Genomic DNA, 15,818 nt, shown 5'->3' with positions numbered 1-15,818 from the left:
AGAGGGGGTCAAGCTATTCTCAAAATTTAGCACCTGAGGGCAGGACAAGAAGCAACGGTGGAAACTAATCCAGGAAAGAAGCAATCTGAAACTAAGGAGAAACTTCCTAACAGTGAGGACCATTAACCAGTGGAACTGTTTGCCACCAGAAGTTGTGGGCGCTCCACGCCGGAGGCTTTCAAGAAGAGGCTGGAGAGCGACTTGTCTCAAATGGTATCGGTTCTCCTGCAGGGGGTTGGACTAAGCTAGAGGATCTCTAAGGTCCCTTCCGCTCTATTCCCATTGATAGATTGAGAAGGTTGGGGGCTGCAGAAAAGGAGATTCTGTCCGTTTCAGGGCTGGGGGGATGGCAGACGTGGCTTTAGCTGAACCCCTAAACTTCCAGAAACTTCAGGAAGAGGAAGTGCAGCAAGGAGAAGCACCTTGGGCGTAGTCTTGGGCAAAGGCGGTCTGTCTTTCCTCCTGTAGCATCTCGGACTGGGGGAGTCTTTCCTCCTCTCCTCCTTCCCCTCCCCAAAGTCCCAGAACGGAGAGAGGCATTTGAGCCTTGGGAGGACTCTCTGCAGGACCCCGGAGAAGCTGGAGGAGAAACTTCTAGGGCTTTCCAGTGACCTTTTCAGCATATCTCAACAGCAGGTAGGTTACTGGTTCAGGAGGGAAGCTTGGGAGAGACCATTTTCATCTGGGGTCTCTTCTCCAAAGCCCATGACCAATGGAGGGCCTCAAGTGAGGTGGGGGGGTCTCTCCTACTTGGCCAATGGTTCAACCTCCCTCCTAGGTCTGGAGCTCCAGCACAGGGTTATGAAATGAGTCGGAGGCCAATTAGTCCCAAACCCAGAGGATGGGAAGCTCTGAAAGGGGCGGTCAACATCCAGGCAGGCTTAAGGAAACAAGCAGCCGAAGGGACAAGGTGCGAAACACCAGACCTTCCTGGGTTAGCCTGAATATACGGAGAACTGCGGGCATCCAGCCCTCCACTTCTCCTTCTGAGATGAGATTTGGGTCCTTCCTAGTCTCCCCTTTAAAAAATAGGGAGTAAACCCTACTCAGATCCATACGTGGCTAGAAAAAATGACCAAACACCATCTAGATTTCAAACCAGAATTGTTTTTACTAGGTATCACATCAGAGGGTTATGACAAAAGAACAATATATTCAAACATTTTAGCAACGGGTTCTCTGCCTGGCTGCTGGGTGGGCGTGGCCATGGTGGGCGTGGCCTAGTCGGCCTCCTGCACCATAGCGGGGTGGTGGTGTTGTTTTCAGCCTCCCCGGACTCTGGAGGCTTTCCCTGAGCCTCAGGGGGTGGGAAAAATGGCCTCCCAGACTCCGGAGGCTCTCTGGAAGCCAGAAATGGGCCCATTTCTGGTCTTCCTGAACATCCGGGAGCCCCGTTTTCACACCCTCCCTGGGCATCTACCCACACCCTGCACTTACCTGCATCCCAAATGGGTCGTGTGGGGACTCTGGGGAGGAGTGGGGTGGGCGGGGCCAGCCAGGAGCGGGATTCTCCAAATTGCACAGAATCTTAGCTGGGGGCTCTCCCGAAACCCTGCGAACCCCACCCGGCAGCCCATCCCAGAATTTATTTCATATTACATGTTTTGGCTGCAGCAAGAATTGGATACGCGCAGGAGGGGAAGAACGAAAACACCCCGTTAGAGAATGAGACGATAAGGAAGATACTAGACTGTGCGGAAATCCACAGAAGGACACTAAAAATAATAGATAAAGCAGATACAGAATACAATGGAATGGCATGCCCAATTACACGGTATTCCGTATATTCCTCTTTAAGCAATAAAATATATATTCCAAAAAGAAAATGGGGAGGAAAGCCTCCAAATTACCAGCTTTGGTAGCAAAACCAGCTGCTTGTCGGGAGGAGGAAGAGAAAGCCACGATGGAAGAGGACGGAAGAGGCTGCCTTCTTCAAGACCATTCTTACAGAGACAGGTTAAAGTATGACAAATGCCTCCTTAGCAACATGAATATCCGGCTCCGTTGTGGTCGTAAGTCGGGGACCGTTTTGTGGGATGGGTGGCCATAGAAACGATCTCAGCCAACAACCGACAAGAAATAAGCCTCCCTCACCAGTCGCCTTCGAAAGGTTGGCCCGCTATTAAAGTCATAAAAAGGAGGAAGCGTGAAGGCCTATTCCGGGTTTGTTTACTTTCTTTTTAATAGTTGAATGTGGATTCACTCACTGACTTCTCACAAGCAATGGCGATTTTCTGGGTTGTTTTCAGGGCCATTTGTGCGGGCATGCGAGCGCCCAGCCAAATCTTACCTCATTGCGCATAAAGTGTGGCCTTCCCAGTTGATTTTGGGCCCATTTGAGGCCTTTTCGCCTCCCAGAGGCTTGAGGAAGCCTCTGCAGACTTTGGAGGCCAAAAACAGGCCGTTTTCACCACTTCCTGTATTCCTGGAAATAGCGGAAGTGACAAACGGGCCCCTTTTTCGGCCTCCAAAGGCTGCAGAGGCTTCCTCAAGCCTCTGGGAGGCCGAAAAAGGCCTCAAATGGGCCCAATATCAGTTGGGAGGTGCGTGCATGGGCAGTGCAAGTAAGGGGATCGCGGAGGGATCGTGCGCACATGTGACGTGTGTGTGTGTGTGTGTAGATAGATAGATAGATAGATAGATAGATAGATAGATAGATGATAGATAGATATAGACAGACAGAGATAGAGATATATACGATGTATGTGTATAATGTATGAGTATAATGTATAATGTATGTGTACGTACAATGTATATGTATATGTACAATCTATATGTATATCTACATAACATTGAAACGGCAGAGGGGTTTCCTGCATGAGCAGGGGGTTGGACTAGATGATCTCCAAGGTCCCTTCCCACTTTATGATTCCTTAAAGGCCCCCTGTTTGAGCAGGAGGTTAGACTAGAAAGCCATTGAGGCCCCTTCCAACACTCTTATTCTGTTAGCCTTTTCAACATAAAAGCAGGATAGCACAGAAGTAGCAACCACATGCGAGTATATATTTATTTTATTCATGGATTGATTGGCAGAGCATCCTGTTGGGAAATGATTTGACGGACTGGAGCAGCCGGCCTCATTTTCTCTGCCGGTTTTCCTGGGATCGGAGAGCGGAGGCTGAGGTCCTCCCGAGCCCCTCTCTTAGAAGGGGATGGAGACCCCGATGACCGTCGGCTTCTTGAATAATTCCTTGACACGTTTCTTCGCGCTGTTCTTCAGCTTCCTGAAGAATTTCTTGAATCTCTTGACCCTCCTGGGCTGATCCTGGGAGGAAGAGAAGGATGGTGGGGGAGGTTGAGAAGCCCCAGAGGCCATCCAGCAGTCCCTTCCTCTTTCTGCTTCCCTGCTGCTCTGGGAAAAAAGGGTGCGATTGTGGCATTTCTACCCAACACAATGGGGTGTGTGTGTGTGTGTGCGTCTGTCTGTTTTACCCGCTTTGCAGGTTCTGCTCACTTCTGGGCGGCGGGCAGAGTTTAATTCGTAATTTAAGAATTAAAAGCAGAAGGTTTTAATTCTTAATTTAATTCTTAATTTAAGAGTTTAGTTCTTAATTTAAGAATTAAAAGCAGAAGGTTTTAATTCTTAATTTAAGAGTTTAGTTCTTAATTTAAGAATTAAAAGCAGGTTTTAATTCTTAATTTAATTCTTAATTAAGAGTTCAGTTCTTAATTTAAGAATTAAAAGCAGAAGGCTTTACGTATAGCCCCCAACTTACAACTAAAACCGAGCCCCAAATTTCTGTTTTGTTGAGTGAGCTTTGCCCCATTTTACAACCTTTCTTGCCTTTGTCGTTGCTTTCTAATCACTGGAGTTGTTAAATTGGTCACCCGGCTGTTAAGTGAGTCCGGGTTTCCCCATTGACTTGGCTCGCCAGGAGGTCATAAAAACGGATCACCCTGACCCTGGGACACTGTGACCGCTCATAAATACGAGTTGGTTGCCAAGCATCTGAAAGTAACTCACATGACCCTGAGGCTCTGCAATGGTCGTTAAGTGTGAAAAAGGGACCCAAGTCACTTTTTATTAATGCTGTTGCAACTTCGAATGGTCGCTAAACGAACTGTTGTAAGTTGAGGATGAGCTGCAATATGGACATAAATCTTTTTTTTTCAGAGTTATTGTAACTGGTCACTAAACGAACTGCTGTAAGTCGAGAGGATGGCCACTAAGCAAAAAATCACATCTGATTGTTGTAAGTCTAAGACTACCTGTGTATCGGATGCGGTTTTTGGAGTTTGAAAACAAAGGATACTCGATTTGAGAAATGCAGATTAAAAATGGAATTGCCCAGAAGGGGGGGGCTGCAGGAAGGGGGTTTATGAAACGTCCCCACAAAAACCACCCAACTCAGGGACCCCCAAGCAACCCCACACTTCAACCCTGAGCTACAAATATTCCCTCCTGTTGTTTCCAGAAATGACTTCATTCTCTTTCTGGCTTGTCTCAACTCTGGGCTAGTTGATGGTTCAGGTGGAACCAAAGCTTGGTAGATACCACGCCAATCTCCTCTTCCAAAACAGGGCCCGATGGATGACCTCGAGGGAGGTGGGGTCTCCTCCATTTGGCAAACGGTTCAACCCAGGGGCGGGATTCCAAAAATCCTAGCAACCAGTTTGCTGCCCGGTTGCTGGGTGGCGTGGCCATGCTGGGCGGGCCTACCGGGACTTCCGGGAGGGCCATTTTTTCCTTTCCCAGAGTCCGGAGGCTTCCTCAGGCCTCTGGGAGGGGAAAACAGCCTCCCCTGGCTCTGGAGACCCCCGGAAGCAGGGGAACAGGCCCGTTTCCGGACTCCCAGAAGGCCCGTTTTCCCCCTCCCAGAGCCTCCATGCGGACCTGCACTTACCCGCATCAAATGGGCCACCTGGGGACTCCTGGGAGGGGCGGGGAGGGTGGGTGGAGCCAGCGGGTCGGTTGGTTCAAATACCACTTTGGTAAAACCAGGTGAAAACTTAACATCCGGTTCTCCTGAACGGTCCAAACCGGCAGAATCCCACCCCTGGTTCAACTGTCCTTCTAGATCTGGAAACCCCCAGCCACAGGGCGTCTTCTTACCTTCTCGTCTTCCTCCTTCTCCTCCTCCTCCTCCTCCTCCTGGTTCTGCTCCTCGTCTTCACCGAGAGGCTCGCAGGTGAGAACCAGCACCGGGGGCGACACGCCAAAGAAAAAGTAGCCTGTGCATCCCATGACGGCCTGTGGAGGAGCGGAAACCCCCAGTGAGAACCACGAAGGCGCCCAGATCTCGTTCCACAGTGACCACGATCTCCCTTCCCAAAGAGGAGTCCTCGCTCCAACCGTCTCCTACTAGGACGATCCTTCTCGAGCATGGGGTTGGACTAGATGACCTTCAAGGTCTTTTCCAACTCGGTCATTCTAGGATTCTGTGACCTAAGGGAAGCTAAGATGGTTCGGCCTCCAGGTCTCCCAAAAGTACAGGTAGCCCACGACGTCTGACCAGGTTCAAGGCTGACTTTTCTCGCTGCTAAGCAAGACCCCGGTTAAGAAAGCGTTGCTCCCTTTTACGACCATGTTAAGCGAATCCCTGCAGTTGTTATGGGAGGTACATGGTTATTCAGTGACCCTGGTTTCTGGTTTGTCAGAAAGCCGCAAAAGAGCGTAATCACATGACCCCGGGATGTTGAAACCGTCATAAGTCTGAGTCAGTGGCCAAGGGTCTGAATTTTGACCACGTGACCACGGGGAGGCTGTGACAGGCATATGCACCAGTGTTCCTCAACTTATGACCACAATTCATCCCAAAATTGCCCAAGCAAAATTGCCGTTTTACGACGTTCCTTGCCACCGTTGTTAAGTGAACCACTGCACTTGTTCAGTTTATAACACAGCCGTTAAGTGAATCTGGCTTCTGTATTGATTTTGCGCATCACAAAAGGGGATCACGTGACACCCCCAGGGCGCCACAACCGTCATAAACACGTGTCAGTGGCCAAGAGACTGGATTTTGATCAGGTGACATTCAGGGAGACTATGATGGTCCTCAAGGGTGAAAAACAGTCTTCGGTCCCTTTTTTCAGCACCATCATGACTTTGAACGGTCACTAAACGAACTCTTGTAAGTTGAGGGCTGCCTATGTGTCAGGGGAGCGTCCTCCAAGGTGGGTGATGTGTGAACCCCTTCGGTCCCGAGCAGTTCCAGGAACCAGGAAACGAAAGGCTGGTGGTTTTATCAGTGGTTTCTTCTTCTTCTTCTTCTGTTTACGTTGGCGCGCCTGCAGGCCGAAATCTTGGGGAAGGGTGTGCAACTAGGTGGGTTAGACTTAAGGCACCCTGTGGAAACCTCTAAGGGGGCCGGCCGGCTTGTCAACGTCTCGGTCCCTAATAACGCCCGGATATCTCCCCTCCGTCCGAGAAGGGGGGTTTTTTAAGAAGGGGCTGGAGAGCCATTTGCATTTCCTGCTCAGGCCGTGGGGGGACTAGAACGGCTCCGACTCCAAGCTATGTAGCAGGAGGAGGAGGAGGAGGAGGAGGAGGAGGAGGAGGAGAGGAAGACGAGGGGAAGGGGAAAAGGGTTTCCCGTTTGAACAGGGGTCAGACTAGAAGACCTCCGAGGCCCCTACCAACTCCGCTATGTAGCAGAGGAGGAGGAGGAGGAGGGGAAGGGAAGGGAAAGGAGAGAAAGGGTTCCTGCTTGAGGTCGGACTAGAAGACCTCCAAGGTCCCTTAGCACTGTTACTTGGAGGAGGAGAGGAGGAGGAGGTGCGGGGGGGTTGAGCAGGGGTCAGACTAGAAGACCTCCAAGGCCTCTTCCAACTCTGTTATTTGGCAGAGGGAGAGGAGGAGGAAGAAGGAGGAGAGGAAGAGGAGAAGAAAGGGAAGGGAAGGAGAAAAGGGTTTAAGCAGGGGTCAGACTGGAAGGCCTCCCAGGTCCCTTCCAACTCTCGCTCTGTTACCGGCCCCTCCTCTATCCACGGGCTAAGAGAAACGAGAGGGAGAACGTCCCGAAGGTGGACTCCCGTTCCATCTCCGCCGATGGGAGCCCCGTGGACCCGGCCTCCCACCCAGCCTGCCTCCGGCCACTCACCCCGTCTGTCCTGGAAGTCGCATTCCTCCAAGGACCGTTCTTCTGGCCACCAGACACACCGTCTCCTTGATGGTCAAGTTCAGCTCTTGGTTGCTTTCAGAAAGAGGACCCTAGGAAATGAGACACGGTCCAGCGGGGGCTTAGTTTAGAGACCGCTTGGGCGTCCCCCACGGTCCCTTGGAAGGAGCCCTCAAGGAGCCACCGGGATCTATAGCTACAGAGCAGAGTCACGCAGGTTCCGGAAGTTCTGGATTCCAGGCCTACCATCCTGATCGATCCTAGTTGGATCAGGAAGGTCTTCCAGTGGAACTGATTCCACTTTTTCAGCTAGCTTCCCACGAGGGAAGGGTCTACTCTACAAAAGAGTAGCCTTCAGAAGTTATGGGTGAAGTCTTCAAGAAAAAATGGGATGTCCTTTTGTCCAGAACCGGACAGGATCTCCTGCTTGACCAGGGGGTTGGGCTAGAAGACCTCTTAAGTCCCGTTCCAGCTCTGTTATTCTAGATTTCTAGCTTTCAGATCTACAATGGACCCAGACTGTGACGGTAGGTAGACCCTAAATGAAGGCTCCTTAAGATCTCCATGCTGGGGACTTCCGGTTTGCAAGGCTTCAGCAGCGGCAGGAATCCGCGATCATGCACGGTTTCTGCCGCGCTCGCTGCTGGAGTGCCCCGATCCAGTCGGATTTGGAGGCTATAATTACCCCGTGAGTAGCTGAAAATAGAGGAGAACCAGGCAGGGGTCGGAGAATTGCAACCCGGCTCCTCAGCCGGTTTAACTCCCTTCTCCCGAAGAAGAGAGCAGTGGAAAGCGACAGTCAGCAATGGCCGCCACAGAGAAGCCTTCAGCCGGATAAGAAATGTGCAGGAGGAAGTTTGAAGTGAAAGTTAATGGCTGAATCGGGAAAACAAATAACATCTAAACACCGTTGGAAACTTGATTCTATTAAAGATACATTGTTCCCAAGAAGATCGTAAGCGCGGCGGAAAAAGAAAGTTAAAAGGAAAGTTTTTTTCCTTCTCATTCTCCTTCCTATGGAAATAGCAGATGGAAATCAGAAAAACCCTTTTTGGCGTCAAGGTAATTAAATTTGAAAATTAAAGTCAAGGGGTCATTAAAGATTTCTGAACATTGAAATTAAAAAAAAAATCTTTTGCTATAACTGGGAAGGGAGAGGTACAGAATTAATATTAAGACTTCGCTGGAGGAGGCTGCTTGGAGCTTATAAGATCAGAGTTGAATTGTTATAAGACTTCTAAAAGATATACTTTGGAACTTTAAATTGAACTGTACCCCAGGAAGAGAAAGTTTAAAAAGAAGAAAGTGCTAAATGAAACAGCTTGTGTCTATTTGGACTGCTTGGTGACTTTGGGGCTTTTAGGTATTATTTGAAAGATTAAAAACTTTTGGGTTTGTTTAAAAACTTTCACAAGGGCATTATCTGTTGAAGAATTGAAAATGGAATTTAAAAAGCTAAAGAGAGGAACAAGAAGGGAAGGGCTCTTCCGGAACTGTTTTTCACTTTTTAGAAATGGCGATTTCTACCTTATCAGAAATTACAAGAACAAGAAGGCTGGGATGAAGAAGAAGAAGCCATCTTTAATGAACAAACAACTTCAGCTGGAGAAGAAAAGGAAAGAGGAGAAAGAGACTGGAGAATTTGACTTAAAAAACAACCAAAAAGGGAAAAATAAGGTGAAAAATCGATACAATGTCAGGAAGCAACAGAAAAGAAATACAGAAAAGAGAGGAGACTAAGAGGGTGGAGATCAAGAGACGGGTGGTGGTAAAAAGGCTAGACTGGAGAAGAGAGGTAGGGAAAAAGGAAGAAAAGGTTTGAAACAAGGTGCAAAGAAACAGGATTTTTCAGAGATAATGGGTAAAATATAATTAAAAAGAGATTCTGCAAAAGTACATAAGACAGTATAGTTGTACTTGTATTTAAAACAATGTTAGAAAACTGGAACATTATATGGTTTAATAAAATATTAAAGGGAATGTGTAAAATGCTTAAGAATTAATGATAGAATTTAATCTACTATATTGTTTTAATTATATTATAAACTTATTACTTTTCTATTTTAAAATGTAGTATGTAGCTTAGAATGTGCTAAGCAGAATCAGAATAAAAATCTTACATTATTTTAAGTGTTAAATTTAGGGGAAAGATATAAAGGCGTCATACTTCAATCAGTGATTACAGAAGAAATATTGTGTTCATGAGGAAAAAAAAATAGATAATTGAAACAGAACGGACTAAAGATATAAGCATAATGAGCTAAATTGAGACGAAATAAATAAAATAGAATTAAGAGAGTGAAAAGAGGGGAGAAGCCAGATAGAAAATACAGAACGGTAAATAAGATATGAAATGGTATATAAAATGAGCATGAACTTGATTTATGTCTGTACCAAAAAGATGTAATGCTGGGACTAAGCCGCTTTCCAAAAGAAATTTTTATGTTTTTATGTTTTGTGCTTTGTTTGTGTGATGTTTGTTTTATTGAAAATTAATAAAATTCTTAAAAAAAAAAAAGATCTCCATGCTAGTGGGAGGAAGGCTGGCTGGGTCTCTCTTTCTCAGCTGTGACTCAAGGCAGGGTCCACAGAGGTCTCTCTACCCTACAGGGGTCAGGGTGAAGCCCAGGAGGAGTACCTACCCACTTGGGTGGGAACAGCCTCCAGGAGGCAGTACAGGACTCTTTCTGAAGTTGCTGTTGTGAGTGCTCACTGCAAGGTCACGGCGACGACACTCCTCATAGGTCAGGGTTTGTGGGCACGGAGGAGGTCCCACCCGATGAGCGAGCTGCAACCACAGCAAAGTCCTTGCAGAAGAACCGCTTCCATCTCGTCACCCTTCAGCTACGGAGCTCCACCGCCGATGTGGTTCCCGGCACCAAGATGTCTCCTTTTATGCCCTGGTAAATAGGTCCTCTCCTCGTTGGGGAGAGGGCCAGGGTTTCCCCACCCCACTGAATTCTCCCAGGTCCTTCCTGAAAAGGAGACACTCCCTTTGGGAGAAGGGGGCCCAGAGAAGCAGCTGCTAGGGACATTTCAGGCTGGGGGGACTTTGGGGAGGGCCGAGGGGTTGGGGATTGGGGTCAACCCATCTGAACGTGCTCTTTGAAAGGGAGGAAGAGAGGGCGAAGGAGAGAGAGGGGAGGAGACCCCCCCATCTCACTTGAGGCCCTCCATTGGTCATGGGCTTTGGAGAAGAGACCCCAGATGAAAATGGTCTCTCCCAAGCTTCCCCAATCAATGGGAATAGAGCGGAAGGGACCTTAGAGGTCCTCTAGCTTAGTCCAACCCCCTGCAGGAGAACCGATACCATTTGAGACAAGTCGCTCTCCAGCCTCTTCTTGAAATCCTCCGGCGTGGAGAACCCACAACGTCTGGTGGCAAACAGTTCCACTGGTTAATGGTCCTCACTGTTAGGAAGTTTCTCCTTAGTTCCAGGTTGCTTCTCTCCTGGATTCCGTTGCTTCTTGGCCTGCGCTCAGGTGCTTTGGGGAAAAGGTCGGCCCCTTCTTCTCAGTGGAAGCCCCTTCTTGGCTGTGCCATTTTTAAATCTGCATTTCTCAACTCTGAATGACTTTTGGTTTTCAATCCTAAAATCAACTTCCTTCTTCTTCACTCTTCAAAAGGTGAGGGAACACCTGCACCTTCTGCAGGGGGTCCCAGTGTGGTCTCAGAGCAGCACGGAAGGAGGAAGAGGAAGGGGCTCAAGAACATGTAGCCCACGAGGCAACCGTTGGGAACCTGGCCTGCTCAGACAAGCGCCCTTTTCTTCCTCTCCGAGGAACTGGCTGGGATGCTCGATGAAATTCAGGAGGGCGAAAGGCGTGAGGATAGATATTAAGGTAATATACAACGTCTAACACCCACAGCGGCATCAACCTCAACCGCTTTAGGGGACGGTGCAGAAAGCACCAGACCTCAGATATCCGGCCCGAGAAAAATCATTTCTGCAGAAAATGTGGGTCATTCTCTGGTTGTCCAGCTAGGATCAGATCCAGCCTTTCTAAATCGTGGTGCCGATTCGAATTTGAACTCGGGACCAAGGCAGAAAGGGGAAATATTGCGGCACGCAGAAGAGATGCGTTTAGGGAAAGCGGGTTGCACGCCGTAGGGAAATGGGTAGATATTAAATAGCAGGGTTTTGAACCATGGAAATAAACGCTGAAACGGTTCGGAACGAGTCTTTTTTACTGAAAACGCTGCTCTCTAGTTGAAAAGCGAGAGGTTGTCCGTTCTTTTGGGAATACCTTCACTTTTCTTTTTTCCCAAGATGTTTCAAGCGGCTTTTCCTTCATCCCCAGTTGCGCTTCTCTTTGCTAAATCGAGGCTGTCGGATTACTTTTTCCATCCTTCCTCATTCTCTTTTCCCCTCTTTTTTGCCCAAATTGATTTTTTTCCTCCTATTGTCCAAGCCTGGGCAGCCCCTGAACGTCCCCAGGTAGCTTACTATATACCATGCCAGCTTGGTACCACAGATCCTAAAAACAAAGAAAACATGCACAGCGCTAACACAAAACAATGCAACGCTACAATAAAACGACAAGCGATAGAAGTACTAAACAAAGGTGTGGCACAATCAGGCCGCATCAAAACACCAGTTTAATAATTAAACATTGGTTTACAGAACGACAGAGTTGGAAGAGACCTTGGGGCAGCCTCCCAATACCCTGAGGAGCTGCCCCAAAGAAGAGGAGCGGGGTGGAGGGGTCAGTCTGTTCTCAAAGGGGAAGCAGTGGACGGAAACTCATCCAGGAGTGAAGAAACCTGGAACTCAGGAAAAACTTGCTAAGGGTGAGAACAATTAACCCTTGGAACTGCTGGCCTCCAGAAATCGTGAATGCTCCAACACTGGAGGCCTTCCAGAAGAGATAGGACAACCATGTTATCTGAAATGGTATACAGTCTCTTGTTCGAGAGCAGAGGTTGGACTAGATGACCTCCCAAGTCCAAGTCTGTTTATTCAGGATCCTATCAAGAATGCTGGCGGAGCTGGGGGTTGGACTAGATGACCATCCCAGGTCCCTTCCAAAATGCTGTTATCGGTAAAATGCTGGTGTAGTTGTGGTTGGATTGACGACCCCAGGTCCCTTCCAAAGTCTGGTATTCTGGGATTCTACAGGTGGCTGGGGTTGGACTAGATGACCTCCCAGGTCCTTCCAAAGTCTGTTATGGATTCTATAAAATGCTGGTGGAGCTGGGGTTGAATCGAATGACTTCTGGGGTCCCTTCCCAAAATCTGTTATTCTGGGATTCTATAAAATGCTGGTGGAGCTGGGGGTTGGACTAGATGATCTCCCAGGTCCCTTCCAAAGTCTGTTATTCTGGGATTCTATAAAATGCTGGTGTAGCTGGGGTTGGACTGGAGATGACCTCCAGGTCCCTTCCAAAGTCTGTTATTCTGGGATTCTATAAAATGCGAGGTGGAGCTGGGGTTGGACTAGATGATCTCACAGGTTCCCTTCCAAAGTCTGTTATTCTGGGATTCTATAAAATGCTGGTGTAGCTGGGGGTTGAGCTAGATGACCTCCCAGGTCCCTTCCAAAGTCTGTTATTCTGAGATTCTATAAAATGCTGGTGGGCTGAGGTTGGACTAGATGATCTCCCAGGTCCCCTTCCAAAGTCTGCTATTCTGGGAATTCTATAAAGCTGCTACTTAGGTGGAGCTGGGGTTGGACTAGATGACCTCCCAGGTCCCTTCCAAAGTCTGTTATTCTGGGATTCTATAAAATGCTGGTGGAGCTGGGGTTGGACTAGATGATCTCCCAGGTCCCTTCCAAAATCTGCTATTCTGGTTCCTATTCTGGGGATTCTAGATGAAAATGCTGGTGTAGGTGGGGGGTTGGACTAGATGACTCCCGTGGTCCCTTCCAAAGATCTTGGCAATGATCAGGTCCTGCCAGTGTGTAGCCTAGAACTCCCCCAGGTCCTTTCCAAGTCTGCTATTCTGGGGATTCTATAAAATGTGGTGGAGCTGGGGGTTGGACTAGAATATCTCCAGGTCCCCTTCCAAATGTCTGTATTCTGGGATTCTATAAAATGCTGGTGTAGCTGGGGGTTGGACTAGATGATCTCCCAGGTCCCTTCCAAAGTCTGGTATTCTGGGATTCTATAAAATGCTGGTGGAGCTGGGGTTGGACTAGATGATCTCCCAGGTCCTTCAAAGTCTGTTATTCTGGGATTCTATAAAATGCTGGTGGAGCTGGGGTTGGACTAGATGATCTCCCAGGTCCCTTCCAAAGTCTGGTATTCTGGGATTCTATAAAATGCTGGTGGAGCTGGGGGTTGGACTAGATGACCTCCCAGGTCCCTTCCAAGATCTGTTATTCTGGGATTCTATAAAATGCTGGTGGAGCTGGGTTGGACAGATGATCTCCCAGGTCCCTTCCAAAGTCTGGTATTCTGGGATTCTATAAAATGCTGGTGTAGCTGGGGGTTGGACTAGATGACCTCCCAGGTCCTTCCAAAATCTGTTATTCTGGGATTCTATAAAATGCTGGTGGAGCTGGGGTTGGACTAGAAGATCTCCCAGGTCCCTTCCAAAATCCTGGTATTCTGGCTGGTGTAGCTTTGGACTGTATTTGACCTCCCAGGGTCCCTCCAAGAAAGCCTGCTATTCTGGATTCCTATAAAATGTAGTGGAGCTGGGGGTTGGACTAGATGATCTCCCAGGTCCCTTCCAAAGTCTGTTATTCACAAAATTCTATAAAATGCTGGTGGATGGGGGTTGGACTAGATGATCTGGGTCTGACATTACAAGTTCTATAAAATGCTGGTGGAGCTGGGGAGTTGGACTAGATGACCTCCCAGGTCCCTTCCAAAGTCTGTTATTCTGGGATTCTATAAAATGCTGGTGGAGCTATGATCTGGGGGATTCTATATAAAATGCTGGTGGAGCTGGGGTTGGACTAGATGATCTCCCAGGTCCCTTCCAAAGTCTGTTATTCTGGGATTCTATAAAATGCTGGTGGAGCTGGGGTTGGACTAGATGATCTCCCTAGGTCCCTTCCAAAATCTGGGGATTCTATAAAATGCTGGTGGAGCTGGGGGTTGGACTAGATGATCCTCCCAGGTCCCTTCCAAAGTCTGTTATTCTGGGAAGTTCTATAAAATGCTGGTGGAGCTGGGGGTTGGACTAGAAGATCTCCCAGGTCCCTTCCAAAGTCTGGTATTCTGGGATTCTATAAAATGCTGGTGTAGCTGGGGGTTGGACTAGATGACCTCCCAGGTCCCTTCCAAAGTCTGTTATTCTGGGATTCTATAAAATGCTGGTGGAGCTGGGGGTTGGACTAGATGATCTCCCAGGTCCCTTCCAAAGTCTGGTATTCTGGGATTCTATAAAATGCTGGTGTAGCTGGGGTTGGACTAGATGACCTCCCAGGTCCCTTCCAAAGTCTGCTATTCTGGGATTCTATAAAATGCTGGTGGAGCTGGGGTTGACTAGATGATCTCCCAGGTCCCTTCCAAAGTCTGTTATTCTGGGATTCTATAAAATGCTGCTGGAGGTTGGGGTTGGACTAGATGATCTCCCAGGTCCCTTCCAAAGTCTGCTATTCTGGGATTCTATAAAATGCTGGTGGGCTGGGGGTTGGACTGGAATCTCCAGGTTGGACTTCTAAAATCTGATGGAGCTGGGGTTGGACTCAGATGACCTCCCAGGTCCCTTCCAAAGTCTGGTATTCTGGGATTCTATAAAATGCTGGTGGAGCTGGGGTTGGACTAGATGACCTCCCAGGTCCCTTCCAAAGTCTGGTATTCTGGGATTCTATAAAATGCTGGTGGAGCTGGGGTTGGACTAGATGACCTCCCAGGTCCCTTCCAAAGTCTGCCTATTCTGGGATTCTATAAAATGCTGCTGGAGCTGGGGTTGGACTAGATGACCTCCCAGGTCCCTTCCAAAGTCTGCTATTCTGGGATTCTATAAAATGCTGGTGGAGCTGGGGGTTGGACTAGATGACCTCACAGGTCCCTTCCAAAGTCTGCTATTCTGGGATTCTATAAAATGCTGGTGGAGCTGGGGTTGGACTAGATGACCTCCCAGGTCCCTTCCAAAAATCTGTTATTCTGGGATTCTATAAAATGCTAAAATGCTGCTGGAGCTGGGGGTTGGACTAGATGACCTCCAGGTCCTTTCCAAAGTCTGCTACTTCTCAGGATTCTATAAAAAATGCTGCTGGAGCTGGGGTTGGACTAGATGACCTCCCAGGTCCCTTCCAAAGTCTGCTATTCTGGGATTCTATAAAATGCTGCTGGAGCTGGGGTTGGACTAGATGACCTCACAGGTCCCTTCCAAAGTCTGCTATTCTGGGATTCTATAAAATGCTGGTGGAGCTGGGGTTGGACTAGATGACCTCCCAGGTCCCTTCCAAAGTCTGCTATTCTGGGATTCTATAAAATGCTGCTGGAGCTGGGGTTGGACTAGATGATCTCCCAGGTCCCTTCCAAAGTCTGGTATTCTGGGATTCTATAAAATGCTGCTGGAGCTGGGGGTTGGACTAGATGATCTCCCAGGTCCCTTCCAAAGTCTGCTATTCTGGGATTCTATAAAATGCTGGTGGAGCTGGGGTTGGACTAGATGATCTCCCAGGTCCCTTCCAAAGTCTGGTATTCTGGGATTCTATAAAATGCTGGTGGAGCTGGGGTTGGACTAGATGATCTCCCAGGTCCCTTCCAAAGTGTGCTATTCTGGGATTCTATAAAATGCTGGTGTAGCTGGGGGTTGGACTAGATGACCTCCCAGGTCCCTTCCAAAGTCTGGTATTC

General features: G+C 48.3%; 1 pseudogene across 1 annotated transcript; it reads right to left on the bottom strand.

The window, feature by feature from the left end:
• Positions 1-2,993: 2,993 nt before the first annotated feature.
• On the bottom strand, positions 2,994-10,235 carry LOC148123885 (cathelicidin-related peptide Pt_CRAMP2-like; annotated as a pseudogene). Its single transcript, XR_015740237.1, has 6 exons — positions 10,222-10,235; positions 9,701-9,896; positions 7,037-7,150; positions 6,581-6,584; positions 5,054-5,191; positions 2,994-3,265 (listed from the first exon to the last, which is right to left on the bottom strand). The product of XR_015740237.1 is annotated as a cathelicidin-related peptide Pt_CRAMP2-like (transcript).
• Positions 10,236-15,818: the final 5,583 nt, after the last annotated feature.

The sequence above is a fragment of the Pseudonaja textilis genome, chromosome Z (genome assembly GCF_049901715.1).
Source record: "Pseudonaja textilis isolate UNSWEBS1 chromosome Z, rPseTex1.2, whole genome shotgun sequence".
Lineage (NCBI taxonomy): Eukaryota > Metazoa > Chordata > Lepidosauria > Squamata > Elapidae > Pseudonaja > Pseudonaja textilis.
Note: the sequence above shows the minus strand (reverse complement) of the source record. Positions and strands in the feature narration are given on the sequence as shown.